Genomic DNA, 14,733 nt, shown 5'->3' with positions numbered 1-14,733 from the left:
ATAGGGTCTCAAAAATTTATCCAATACTGTATATATTATTATAATATAATATTATTATTTCAATTTTTATTAACAATTTATCAGTGTTCAATAGGCCAAAATAATGAGGGCAATTTGGTCCATGAGTGGAATTTCTGTTAGAATGAGATTCTTGGCGCATATCACCTTGAGAATGGGATGCCTATATTTTTTGAGAATTTTTCACTCTCCAAAAATGTTAAGATTTATATGGTAACAAATTCTTTGGTACCCAAAAAAATATATGAAAATGTTATAATGAGCATGAAATTCCGAGAGATGTTAAAATATGTCCCCTCTTAATATGCCCCACAAAGAGTTAAGGGCCAATAAATAAAATAATTTCATAGTTAAAGTTCAAAATTTTTATCTTAAAAGCGCCAAATTCAAATCTTAAGAAAAATGTAAAAGGGAACGGATGGGAGACAAGTTACTTCTCACCTTATAGGGTCTTCGATAAAAAAAATCTAATTTAGAAAAATAAAAAAAAATAAACATTAACTTGAGTAAAATGCAATCAAACACACTTTTATCAAAAGGGAAAATTATATTATAACATGCATCCATATGAAACAAGGCAAATCATATTATCACATATGATCAAACAATGCATGTGTGGTGACTATACCAAATAGAAATTGAGTTGTAGCTAGTTATGGGCTAAGAGTAGCTAGTTTGGCAAACTACTCTTAGCCTATGGTTAGTTGCGACAAAAAATAAATGATGAATTAAGAACTACTACTTAATGCATTTATACACACCAAATCGATTGAACTAGTTGGCTTTACTCTACCGACTAATAGGGGTGTTAATGAATTTAGTTGGATCGGATTAGACTTAAAATTCAAACTGATTTGATTTTGTTGGTTTGATAAGAAGTCAATCTTAATTTGAACCATTAAGGATGTGATTTGGATTAGGGGTGACAAAACGAATTAACGAGTTGGGTTCGGACAGCTCATAACGGGTCGTGATTAAATGAGTTCGAGTTCGGATTCGAGTTGACCCATTTATTAACAGGTGACTATTATGTAAACTTAAACCCACTCATTTAATAAACGGGTCATAAACGGGTCACTCATTTTAAAAATATAATTTATTTATTTTAAACACTTTTAAACATTTCATATAAAATGACATTTAAAAGACAAAAACACTCCATTTTATTTTTAAACGAGTCATCCGGCTCGAACCCACCTAATATGTTTAATAAACGGGTCAAATCCGAGTTGACCCATTTATAAGCGAGTTGACTTGTATTAAATATAAACTCGGTCTAAACAGGCGGATCACGGGTTACTTGTCCAAATTCGCCCCGTTTTGCCACCTCTAATTTGGATCAATGTTTCAAGTTGGCGATTTAATTTGTTTTAAAGTATAGTACAAAAGAAAAGAAAATACAAAGAAATATGCGTGAGAATTTTTGTCAAACATAATAACATATGTTACATTGAAAATACTTCTTAAACTAGTATCTTTGAAACTAAATATATTAAAGTAATAAGCTTTTTATAATAATAATAATAATAATAATAGCATCGATGTAAGAGTATGCGTAACACATTAAGTACTTTTCAATTTTCAATTTTCAATTTTCAATTTTCAATTTTATATTGATAATACAATATAAAGAAAGTTTCAAAACATGTAAGAAAAAATATATTATTTCTATTTTCTAACACTCAAACCATTAATAATATAAAATAAAAAAAATACAAAATATATTTATTGTCTTCCAAAATAATTAAAACATCATATCCATAAACATTAATTCAATAGAAACAAAATTTAAAACATTAAAATTAAAACACTTCAAAATGTATGTGTTGCTCCCATAGCTTTATCTTATGCATTTTTTTATGAGTCTTGAATAATTGTAGGCATATATATACTCAAAGATGGATTAGAAGTTAAACCCGCAAATCGATTCATACAATCAGGTTATGCAAAATAGAAAATCGTCAACCGATCTATAACTCATTTGAAATCAATTTTTTGGGTCGATTTGATATGTGTTGGTCAAGTTAGGTGGGTTGTTCAGATTATTGAACACTCCTATTGACTAGATTAGATTAAAGTAAGTAAGACACAAAAATCAAAAGGACAAAAACTATACTCTTCTTCTTATGAACTTTTTTTTTAGAAGATAGAAAACTAAACACGAGATAAGATAATTACAGACAATTCTTGCACTCACCACTTCTTTGTTTTTAAATTTCAAATTTTATTATAAAAAACTCATAATGAGTTATATATGTTTTAATTGGACATTCGTAATATAAGAAATGCTTTGAAAGAGATTACAGAATGAGAATCTTCTTTTGTTGTTAATTATATAAATATTCTGTATTGATAAATGACGGGATAATTTTACCAACTAGGCAAAAGCAACTAAACTTTTCATCAAAACTATTTTTTCCATCGAAAATATCGTCACCAAATTAATTAGTATATAAATGAAATATTGGGTTATTTCCTTCCATGTGGAGGAAAGCCCAAGTGGGCTTTACTAAAAACCCAAGACCCAGTCATTTAGTGTGATAACTTAATGGAAGTTATAAAAAGTGAAAGGAGAGAGGAGGAGCTATTACTTCTCAAAAGAAAGATAAAAAAAACGTGATTTTTCTCATGCTGCCTAGATTTCATCAAGACTCCAATCCCGCTTCGTCCGTAGTCCGATCGAGATGAAATTTGGAGGAGAGTTTTATGACTCAAGGAGTTACAATCAGAACGGTGGAGATCAGATTTTGAGCTTGGGAGTTGGGATTTGTACTCGTGAACAATAATCGTGATTTTGGTATGTTTTCTCCAATTCTCTTAGTATTTGTCAAGATTGATGATATCTTGATAAGATATATTTGTAACATCTAATTGCGATTAGAGAATACTTTATGTACCCATTATTTGATTAATAGTGGAGATTTCAACTGGATTAGGTCTCATGATTTTTCTTCCTTACACAGGAAAAGTTTTCCACATATAAAATTGCTTGTATTCTTGTGATTTGGTATGATGGATCATTTTTCCTATTATTTTCAGCACGTATAAAAGTAAAGATACATTATATTTGCTTGCATATAGGAAGAAGAATTATTCCACTGTAGTTGTTTGTTGATATCTCTCCCAACATGAAACACAACCATTATGATAATGAAAACAAAGAATTAGAATTTAGATTTTATGTTATTTGTATAATAATACTCAATACATTCGTATTAAATTTTGTTATACAGTTGTATTCATTATCATACTGTGTGCTTGTTTTATAAGTTAAGAAAATAGAATAGGTCTAACAAGTGACTAAGTTCAAGAAAATGCAATGGGTAAAATAATTAGAAACTTGTTTAACCGTGTGAAATAGTTTTTATTTTTAATTTTTTTTAAAAAATTTTAAATATGCTAATTTATTTTAAATTTTCAAGATTTATATTAAAATAATAGAAAAAATGCTACTATTAAGATCTTTAAATTCAAATCTTGGATTTAGATTTAAGGGGATTTGGATAAAATTTAATACAATTTTTGTATTATTTTTTGTCTAAATATATGCAAATTCAAATTCAAGACCTCTACCAAATATAGGTTAAAATTTTTTTCAGTAATATTTTTTTTTCACTTTTCACTTTCAGATAATAAAATAATAAATAAAATATATTTTATTTTAAAAAATTTCAAAATTATAGAAAAATCAAAATTATAAAACAAAAAAATGAAAAAATTCTTAGACACCTTTTTTTGACAATTCACCTTTTTAGATTTATTTTTTCTACAAAAATAAAAAATATTTGCATTTTTTTGTCATTTTTTTTAAAAATGTATTATTTTAAAATTGCAAGATGGGTGTGTATAGGGGTGTGCAAATGGTCGGTTTGACCAAATTCGATTAATTAATTGAATTAACTAAAATTTTTTATTAACAATAATCTCTAATTGAACCAATCGAATTAGTTGTTGTAACCGAACAACACCCAACTGAACCAACTTTTCGAGTAATTCGATTAACTGAATTTGACCGAAATAATTTATAATTAATTATAAAAATAAAATAAGATTGTAAATTTTAAAATTAATTATAAAATTAATATTTATTATTTCTTTTAATTGTAAGAATTGAATTAGGAGAATGACATTGATTTAATAAATAAATTAAAAATATCGAGCAATTATATAATATATAATATATCACTTATATTTAATATTATCAATTTATATTTAATTTTTAATTAATTAATAATTCAAGTAATTCAGTTTAATCAAATTTAAAATCTCCATGTCCAAATCGAAAATTGAAAATTGGAAATTATATGTGTCCTTTTGTATAGTTGAGGAGAGTTTTTTATCCTCATTAATACTTATGCAATAATTACGAAGGTGTGACGTGTACGTTGCCGGGTGACGTGCACTAATTTTGGCGGCTTCTGGAGTGGCCGGTGTCCCACGCACGCGCATGTGACGTGTGAAGGCGGCAGGCGGCGCATGCATTGTACCTGGGGCAGCTGATCTGTCTCGGGATGCGTGGCAGTGAACCGCCACCCTGGGAGCCCACGTGTCAGGACAAAGCGGTACCCCAAAAAATACCAAAAAAATAAATAAGTAATTGATGAATTTGGATTTTCCTAGATGGATCAATTATACCCATCGCTTCCTGGTGACAACAGCAGTATCAATAAAGAGTGCTGTGCACAAAAGGTCAAATCATGATCACATGATGGGGATGAATTTTTATTTGTATACTTTAAATGTTAATTATTTATCAGTTAATAAATACTGCATTAATTTTTATTTATTAGAGTAATAAATTATATTACCTATCATTGAGTTTTTTTTTTTTAACATTTTGAAAATCATAGGAAACCTAAAATATTATTAAATATTACATTAACGTTATAAAGGTTACAGGATAATAAATAAAAATAAGACAAAAATTTACGTGGTTCAGCCATGCATACTCTACAGGCGAAAAAGACAAAAAACTTCACTATTTCGAAAGGAGTTATAAAATGATTTGGAACCAATTTTATATAAAATATTTCTCTTCTCTTTATCTCTTGTACAAAATATATCTCTTCTCTTTATCCTCTTCCACTCTTATCCTTACTATATATCTACTTCCTTCAAACATCTGATGCGTCTTCAAATGAGAGCAAGAGGGTTTCCTTTTATAGGACAATAAGGGTATCAAAACATTTATTAGGGTAGAAAAACAAAGGGGTGATAGCTATTAAACCCTTATAGTTTTCATAATACTATCCCTTAGATGTCACTCATATATTAACTTTATCTGTTAAGATTTTTAAGATGTCTCATTTCGATAAGATGACCCAATTTCTTGAATGTTGTAGTAAGCAAAATTTTGGTGAACAAATATGTTAGATTATCACTTGGTCGGATATGTTAAACATCTATATTACCATTCTTCTGGAGTTCATATGTGTAGAAGAATTTTGGAGAAAGATGTTTTGTTCTGTCACCTTTTATGTATCCTCCTCTTAATTGAGTTATACATATAGCGTTGTTTTCATATAAAACTATTAAAATATCCTTGATTGATTGAAAACTATAATTTGTTTGTATATGAGAAATCATTGATTTGAACTACACACATTTTTTACTAGTTTCATGGATAGTTAGTATTTTAGAATGATTGGAGGATGTTGCTATAATCATCTGTTTTATTGATTTCCAAGATATATCAGTTTTTTTCGTAAAGAAATACATATCCAGTTTGAGATTTAGCATTGTGAGGATCAGATAGATATCCAACATTTGCAAATCCTATTAGTTGAGATTTGGAATCAAATGAGTAGAATAGACCCAAATCATATGTACCTCTTAAATATCGTAGAATGTACTTAATTCCATTTCAATGTCGCCGAGTAGGAGTAGAGTTATATCTTGCTAGTAGATTTACAGCAAATGCAATGTCGGGTCTTGTACAATTGGTCAAATACATCAAAGAGCCGATAGTACTTAAATATGGTACTTTAAGACCACATAAATCCTCTCTCTCATCATAAGGTAGAAATGGATCATTCTTAACATCAAGTGATCGCACAATCATTGGAGATCCCAAAGGATGAACTTTGTCCATATAGAATTGCCTTAAAATCTTTTCGGTATATTTAGATTGATGAACAAGAATTCCGTCATTTATATGTTCAATCTGTAGGCCAAGACAATATTTTATCTTTCCTAAATCTTTCATCTCAAATTCTGCCATTAAATAATTGGTAGCTTTAGTGAGCTCTTCAGGAGCCCCCCAACTAAATTCAAATCATCAACATAAACAACGATTATAGAAAATTCGGATTATAATCTTTTAATAAAAATGCATGGACAAATTGGATTATTTTTGAATTCTTCTTTCACAGGGTACTCACTCAATCGATTGTATCACAAGAGTCCAAATTACTTTAATCCATATAAAGAACATTGGAGTTTAATTGAATATAAATTTTTGGGTTTTCCTTTAGATATTTTCACATAAATTTCACTATCTAACGATCCATATAGATATGTTGTTATTACGTCCATAAGACGCATGCTCAATCATTTAACAACTACTAGCCCAATTAAGAATCTGAAAGTAATTCCATCCATTACGGAAGAATATATCTCCTCATAATTAATTCCGAGTTTCTGTGAGAAACCTTGTGCCACAAGCCTTGCTTTATATCGAATAATTTCATTTTTTTTTATTTTTCTTGCGCACAAATACCTATTTGTATCCAACAAGTTGGACATCTTCTGGTGTCTGGACTACAGGTCCAAAAACTTCTCTTTTTGATTAAGAGTTAAATTCTGATGTGATAGTTTCTTTCCATTTTTGCCAATCACTTCTATATCGACATTCATTAACAGATTTAGGTTCAGGATCCCCATTACTTTTGGTAATGTCAGTAGCTACTGCATATACGAATGTGTTGTTAACAACAACTTTTTTTCTATTCCACATTTGTCATGTATAATGAATTGAGATCTCACTATTATTTCTAGGCACTTATCTCTTTTCAAGGGATGTCTCCCTTTTCAGGAGGTTCCTCTTTAGGAGGTTTTATAATAGGGATTCATTTTCAGGAGATATTGGTTTGTGAATGTCGAATGGATTATCGACATATGTAACCTCTTTTGGAATGTTTACAAATTTCAATTTTCTCCTTTTGGGAGTTTTATCTTTTGCACCAACAGGCTTTCCACACTTAACTTGCGATTTAGGTTCATTAACTGGCTATTGTTCTTTAGGGACATCGATACGTGCTAGAATATTTGTAGCATGTGTATAAGATTTTGATATGGCTTTGGTATCTACAAAAGAATCTGGTAACTGATTTTCAATCCCTTGCAAATGTATAATCTTTTGAACTTCAAGTTCACTTTAATTTGTGCGATAATTTAAATGATATAAATTCATGGCATTCCATGTGATTTCATGTTATGCTTGTGGCACTGATTTTGCTCTCCCTAATATAGGGAATACTACTTCATCAAAATGACAACCTCGAAACCGTGCTTTAAACAAATCACCCGTTAAAGGTTCAATGTAAAGACCCGTAGAATTATGGTAATTAAAAAATAAAAGAAAAGAGGGAAACATGAAAATTTATGAAGGGGATTTACAGGGTCTCGTCGACGAACACAGGGCGCTCGTCGACGAGCATCCATCTTGGGTTTGTCAATGGGGACATTCGTCTCGTCGATGAGAAATTACCAAGAGGGCTGTTTTCAAGGCTTGAATCTCGTTGACGAGGAGTAAGCATTCCTCGACGAGACTATTGCTTGGACTCGTCAACGAGGTGACGTGGCTTGTCGACGAGGCCACGTGGATAGCATTTTATATATAGCCCTAAAACGGATTTTAATGAAAGAAATTCATTTTGACATTCTCTCTCTCTCTCTCTCTCTCTCTCTCTCTCTCTCTCTCTCTCTCTTTCTCTCTCTACACAGTTCCTCTGGCTTCTCTCTAGAAATCCAGCTTCATCTCTCCCCGGTTCAACGATCAGAAGCTACCACAGTGATTCTGGGGAGATTCTCTACAACCTAGTTGGAGCGGAAATTTAATTTAAGAAGTTTGGGAACCATCCCAAAATCAAGGTGAGTGGATTATTTGAGTATTTTTAGTATTACCTAATTCATTTGAGGTCAGATTCTGCATTATATGTGAATATACTAGGATTTTGCGAAGTAAAATTAGGATATTATATTTCCAGGAATAGGGTGTTTTGGGACCTTGCGGACAAGGGTTAAGGACCCCAGTGGGTGTATTTTAGGAACTCAGGTAAAATGATATATGGATTGTAGTTTAAAAATTTTGCATATGTAGATTTGGGGAAATATGTATATGATAATTATCTAAGTGAATTCAATTATTTGATTGGGAAAATATATGTGTGTTATTTCAGGATGTTGAAATTATGAATGCCGTACACGTGGGATTGTAAATAACAGTTAGTGCTTAGATAGTCAGGTCAGAGAAATATGCTATGTTAGGAAATTTTAGTATGGTTTCAATATAAATTATATGTTTTATCATATTATTATTTAGACCATAAAATATTAGTATAATAAGAAAATACAATTTTCTGAGCATGTGAATCTTATTATTTAATTGTGTGACATAAGCTTGGAACAGACTAGTACAGTATTTATATAGTTTACAAATACCATGTTTTGCAGTATACTAGACAGAAAATATCATGGAATATATATATGTTCTATAAAATGATGAATTTTTTGTATACATACAGATAAAAAATTTACAGAATATTCAGAATACCATGATTTATATATTTTCCATGATACCATGATTTACAACATATGTATAGAAACATATATTTTCAGCAATCTCAAAATACCATGATTTCAGAACCATAACACCCAGATACTCGGATATTTAGAAAGTTATTCAGTTATTCAGATTTTCAGATTTTCATATCAGTTTTACAGGGTTGTGGTTATTTCAAAATCATGGTAAAACAGTAATATAGAAACAATAGTTACATATATAGTAGCAAACCCTGATGGACCAGATTCAGCCAGCAGAGCATGGTACCACAGCTATTATCAGTTTAGAGTGCAACCACATAACTCAGATAGTATGTGGATATCAGCAGTCGATTGTGCCTATGTTGTGGACAGGCTCCCCATCAGTTAGAGTTGAGGAGATCGATCTGACTTTCGTAGTTTAGTTGACTTATCCTGGTCGGCTAGATAGGATAGGTCCCACCTTCAGCTCGCACAATCCTATCACGAGTGGTTAAATCATGACTTTCAGTTATCCATCTAGGGAAATTTTCTCAATTAATATATAAATATTATATTCATATTTATAGAAACATAGACGTACTTATAAATACTAGAAGTATTATGAATAGAATATTCAGAAAATCAGTTTATGTTAAGCAACTTAGGTATGAGTTATATTGTAATATTTATACGTGTTTTCTCAGACTCAATTATTTATGATATTTATAAATTCTGTTTTTACAAATATGTAAACTCACCTGCCATACACTAGTAATAGCATATTTTGTCTTACTGAGCGTTGTCTTATCCCAATGATTTAATATTTTTCAGGTGATCCAGTTAGGCAAGCAGAACATGATCGCAGATAGAGGGATTACAGTACTGCCCTATCTATAGGGTGAGTATTTTGGGAAGTTATTTTTGAGTAGTCCCTAGGTCCAAATGAGGGTATTTTGGGTACAGTTGTGTATGTATATTTTGGGAAATATTTTGACACTCTGGTATTGTATATATATGATTATGGTTGTACGTATTCTGCTTCTCACTGCTTAGGTAGTTTATTATGTCTTAGACTCCACGGGTCCAATTTGGTCCGTGATGTTGGTTTGATTTGTATTAAAAGGTATTAGAGCAGTGAAATTCCACAGTATATATATAAGGACATTTTAAAAAAATGACAGTAAAAATCAGGTCGTTATAATTTGGTATCAGAGCCTAGGTTGCTAGGTTCTATAGACTTTAGAGTGCAACGAGAGCAATTTCAGAGTATAGGGAAGGATTTGAGGTTTTGTTCCGTAGTCTGGGTACAGGATTTCCATGTTGGTTTCTGTGTTTTTCTTGGGTGACGATTTCAGGAAAGTCATAGTAAACTATCCTCGAGTTGTGTGTTTAGGTTAAAGGATTTGATTTTGACTTAAGATCAGGGAGGATAGATAATAGTGAATATGAGATTTTAGTTGAATAAAATAAATTAGATCTGTACAGGAGATAGGGTCCTTAAATGGTGGTTTTTTTTTTTTTTTGTCTTTTCAGAATGGACCCAAGGAGCAATAGTACGAATGCAGGGGGTGATAGAGCAGGACCTTCCAGTATGGGAGGTGGAGATACTGAAGCAGTATTGTGCAGCTTCACCCAACAGGTGATGGCTGAGATGGCCAGGAGCTTGGGGGAGCGTAGCTGTACGATTGAGCAGTTTACGCAGATGAAGCCCCCATCTTTTGCTGGAAGAGCTGACCCGATTATAGCCAAAAATTGGTTCCAGGACATTGAGGAGACATTGGCAGTACTTTCATGTACAGATAAACAGAAGAAAGTATTTGCGACGTTCAAACTGACAAGGAGATCAGCAAGATTGATTGAGGAGCAGAGGCCGGAACTAGTGCCAGTGACGTGGAGTCGATTCAAGGAGTTGTTCTTCAAATGATATTTCCCTGCTATCGTTCAGAGCATAAAGGCAGCAGATTTTATGCATTTAGTTTAGGGACAGATGACAATATCGCAGTACGCAACTCAATTTATTGAGTTGTCTCGATTTGCCCCACATTTGGCATTAGATGATAAGAAGAAAGCGTGAAAGTTTAAAGAAGGCCTGAGGCAGAACTTGTTTGAGCAGGTTATCGATTTCCGAGCTTAGGGATCAGACATTCATAGAGGTCGTGGATAGAGCTGTGGTTATTGAGAGTGGCATGCAGAGAGGCATCGCAGCTCAAAGTCAGAGAAAAAGGCATGCACCTCATGGTTTTCACACAGGTTCCAATCGTGGCCCATAGAGAGGAGACTTATAGGGGAGGTCAGAGGCAGATGACAGGACCTCGTGAGAATCAGGGTGTGCATACCTACCCTGTGTGTTAAACGTGCGGGAGGAGACATCTGGGAGAGTTCCGAGCTGGGAGAGACATTTGTTATTAGTGTGGGAGACCCGGCCACATGGCACGAGCATGCTCAGGATCGCCGATCCAGGTCCCAGCTCCCAAACCCTACCGTGGAGATTATCAAGTGCCTCCTGGAGGCCAGCAGAGGAATGTAGTTCTGACGAAGGTTTATGTATTGATGCCGAAAGATGCTGAGGCAGATGGAGACATTGTTACAGGTATCTTTACTGCTTTTCCATATCAAATTGTTGTTTTATTTGACATAGGTGCCACCTATTATTTTGTCTCATCGGGGTATGCTAACTTAGTTGGGATCGAAGCACAGTTGTTAGATGTTGTGTTGGGTGTAGCTATGTCGACTGGATCTACTGTGAGATGTAGGAAGGTACTTAGGAATTTTTCAGTGGCCTTTCAAGGGAAAGTATTACCAACTGATCTTGTGATATTAGACATGCAGGGATTTGATGTAATACTAGGTATGCATTGGCTAATAGCTAATCACGGCAGTATTGATTACCATCAGAAAGAAGTATTTTTAGACCCTCCTGTGAGCAAGAATACAGATTTGTTGGTTCACGTGTGCGTGCCTCACCACAATTAATATCAACCTTGCAAGCAAACAGACTACTCCTGGATGGAGGTCAGGGTTTTATGGCTTTTGTAAAGGAAGTGTCAGAAAATGAATTGAAACTTAACAATACACTAGTGGTAAGGGCATTTCCAGGTATTTTTCCAGAAAAGCTACCTGGGTTGCCTCCCGATCGAGAGGTATATTTTGCTATAGATTTACCTCTAGGGACAGTGCCAATCTCTAAGGCTCCAGCTGAATTGAGAGAATTAAAGGACCAGTTACAAGATCTATTGAATAAAGGGTTGATTAGACCCAACGTATCACCCTGGGGAGCACCAATGCTGTTCGTAAAGAAAAAAAACGAGTCTATGAGGATGTGCATAGATTACAGAAAAATAAAAAAGATAACCATTAAGAACAGATATCCTCTACCCCGTATAGATAATTTATTTAATCATTTTCAGGGTAAGCGAGTCTATTCTAAGATCGATCTCAAATCAAGCTATCATCAGGTGAAGGTTAAGGTAGAGGACATATCAAAGATAGCTTTCAGAACCAGATACGAGCACTATGAGTTTTCGGTGATGCCGTTCGGGTTGACTAATGCACCAGCAATATTTATGGATTTAATAAATAGGGTGTTTCATCAATATCTAGACCAATTCGTTGTGGTTTTCATTGATAATATACTGGTCTATTCAAGGAGTTTTGAGGAGCATGAGGCACACTTATGTTTGGTACTTCAGACACTCAGGGAAAAGGAATTGTATGCCAAGTTTAGTAAATTTGAATTTTGGTTAGAGAAAGTTGCATTTTGGGGGCATGTTACATCAGGGGATGGAATTTCAGTAGATCCCAGTAAAATAGAAGCAGTGGTAAATTGGGAAAGGCGAAGGAATGTTCAAGAGATTAGGAGTTTCTTGGGACTGGAAGGATATTACCGTCAGTTTGTAGAGGGATTCTTAGGATTGTCTGGGCCTTTGACATGATTGACTAGGAAGAATGTCAGATTTGCATGGGATGATGAATGTGAGCAGAGTTTCCAGGAATTAAAACAGTGATTCGTCACTACACTAGTACTAACGATTCCATCTAGAGGTGATGGTTATATAATTTTTAATGACGCGCCTTTGAAAGGGTTAGGCTGTGTGTTGATGCAGCATGATAGGGTCGTAGCCTATGCTTCCCAATAGTTGAAGGAATATGAAAAGAACTACCCTATCCACGATCTGGAATTGGTTCCAGTGGTACATGCACTAAATATTTGGAGACATTACTTGTATGGCGAGAGATGCTAGATATTCTCTGATCATAAAAGTTTAAAGTACTTCTTTATGCAAAGAGAGTTGAATATGCAGTAAAGGAGATGGTTAGAGTTCATTAAGGATTATGATTGCACCATCGGCTACCACCCAGGTAAAGCAAATGTGGTGGCTGATGCACTGAGTTGTAAATCAAAGGGTACAACATAGTTAGTAGTAGTAATTTAGCACACAATCCAGAAAGACTTGGAGAGGCTCGGCGTGGAGTTAGTGGAGGATGGTCACCAGGCATTTATTGTCAGTTTGGTTGTGTGGCCTATGCTATATGAAAAGATTAAAGCTGCTCAAGGAGATGATGCAGAATTAGCAGAGTTGATAGCTAAGGTGCAATACGGACAGGAGGAGGAATTCAGAATTTCAAATGACAAAACTCTACAGTTTCGTTCTAGATTATGCGTGCCTACAGATGTAGATATCAGGAGGACGATCCTTGAGAAGGCTCACAGGTCCTTGTATACAGTACATCCCTGTAGCACTAACATGCATTGGGATCTGTGAGAGTTTTTCTAGTGGAACGGCATGAAGAGGGAGATTGCTGAGTTTGTACAGCAGTTCTTGACGTGCCAGCAGGTTAAAGCTGAGCACTAGAGACCAAAAGGTTAGTTGTAGCCACTTTACATCCCAGAGTGGAAGTGGGATCATATTTCAACGGATTTTGTGATAGGTTTACCATTGGCACGATAGGGATAGAATGCCATTTGGGTGGTCATAGATTGACTGACGAAGACAGCTCACTTTATCCCTATTAAAATCAGCTACTCCATGGGCAAACTGGCAGAGATATATATTCAGGAGATTGTACAATCGCATGGTGTGCCAGTGTTTATAGTATCTGACCGAGACCCACGTTTCACGTCACGATTTTGGAGGAGCTTGTAGGAGACTCTAGGGTATCAGTTATCGTTCAACATGACGATTCATCCTCAAACGGACTAGTAGACTGAAAGAATGATTTAGATATTAAAGGATATGCTTCGTGCATGCGTGCTGGATTTTGGGGGTAGTTAGACACAGTATTTGCCACTGGTAGAGTTTGCTTACAATAAGAATTATTAGACCAGTATCGGCATGACACTTTATGAGGTGCTTTATGGTAGGAGGTGTCGTTCTCCTCTTTACTGGGATAAGTTAGGTAAAAGACGAGTTTTTGGACCATAAATGGTGCAGCAGGCATACAATAAAGTCTGACTTATTCGAGAAAGAATCAGTGCAACTCAGAGCCGATAGAAAAGCTACGTAGATAATTGTCGTCAGGAATTGGAACTTCTAGTGGGTGACCATATGTTTTTGAAAATAGCGCCACTGAAGGGAGTCATGAGATTTGGGAGGAAGGGTAAGTTGAGCCCTAGGTTTATTTGTCATGACCTGCCATTTAACTTGGGATTTTTTTTTTTATACTATACTATAACAACTATAATGCTCTGATACCAAATTGAACTAAACCCAACCATTAACCAAAGTAGCGAGAAGCGAAAATCAGATGAACACAACCATATATAATTATATACAATATCAGAGTGCTAAAATGTTTCCCAAAATATACATATATGACTGTTTTCTAAAAAAATATCCTCAATTGGTTAGGGCTATACAAAATACCCCCAAAATACTCACTCTACTGTCAAGGCAATACTAAGGCCCCTCTATCTGTGAGCTTGGTCTGCTCGCCTACCTGGATTACCTGAAAAATGTTAAAGTAATGGGATAA

The sequence above is a fragment of the Malania oleifera genome, chromosome 9 (genome assembly GCF_029873635.1).
Source record: "Malania oleifera isolate guangnan ecotype guangnan chromosome 9, ASM2987363v1, whole genome shotgun sequence".
In the NCBI taxonomy this organism is placed as follows: Eukaryota; Viridiplantae; Streptophyta; class Magnoliopsida; order Santalales; family Ximeniaceae; genus Malania; species Malania oleifera.
This window is presented reverse-complemented; position numbering follows the sequence as displayed.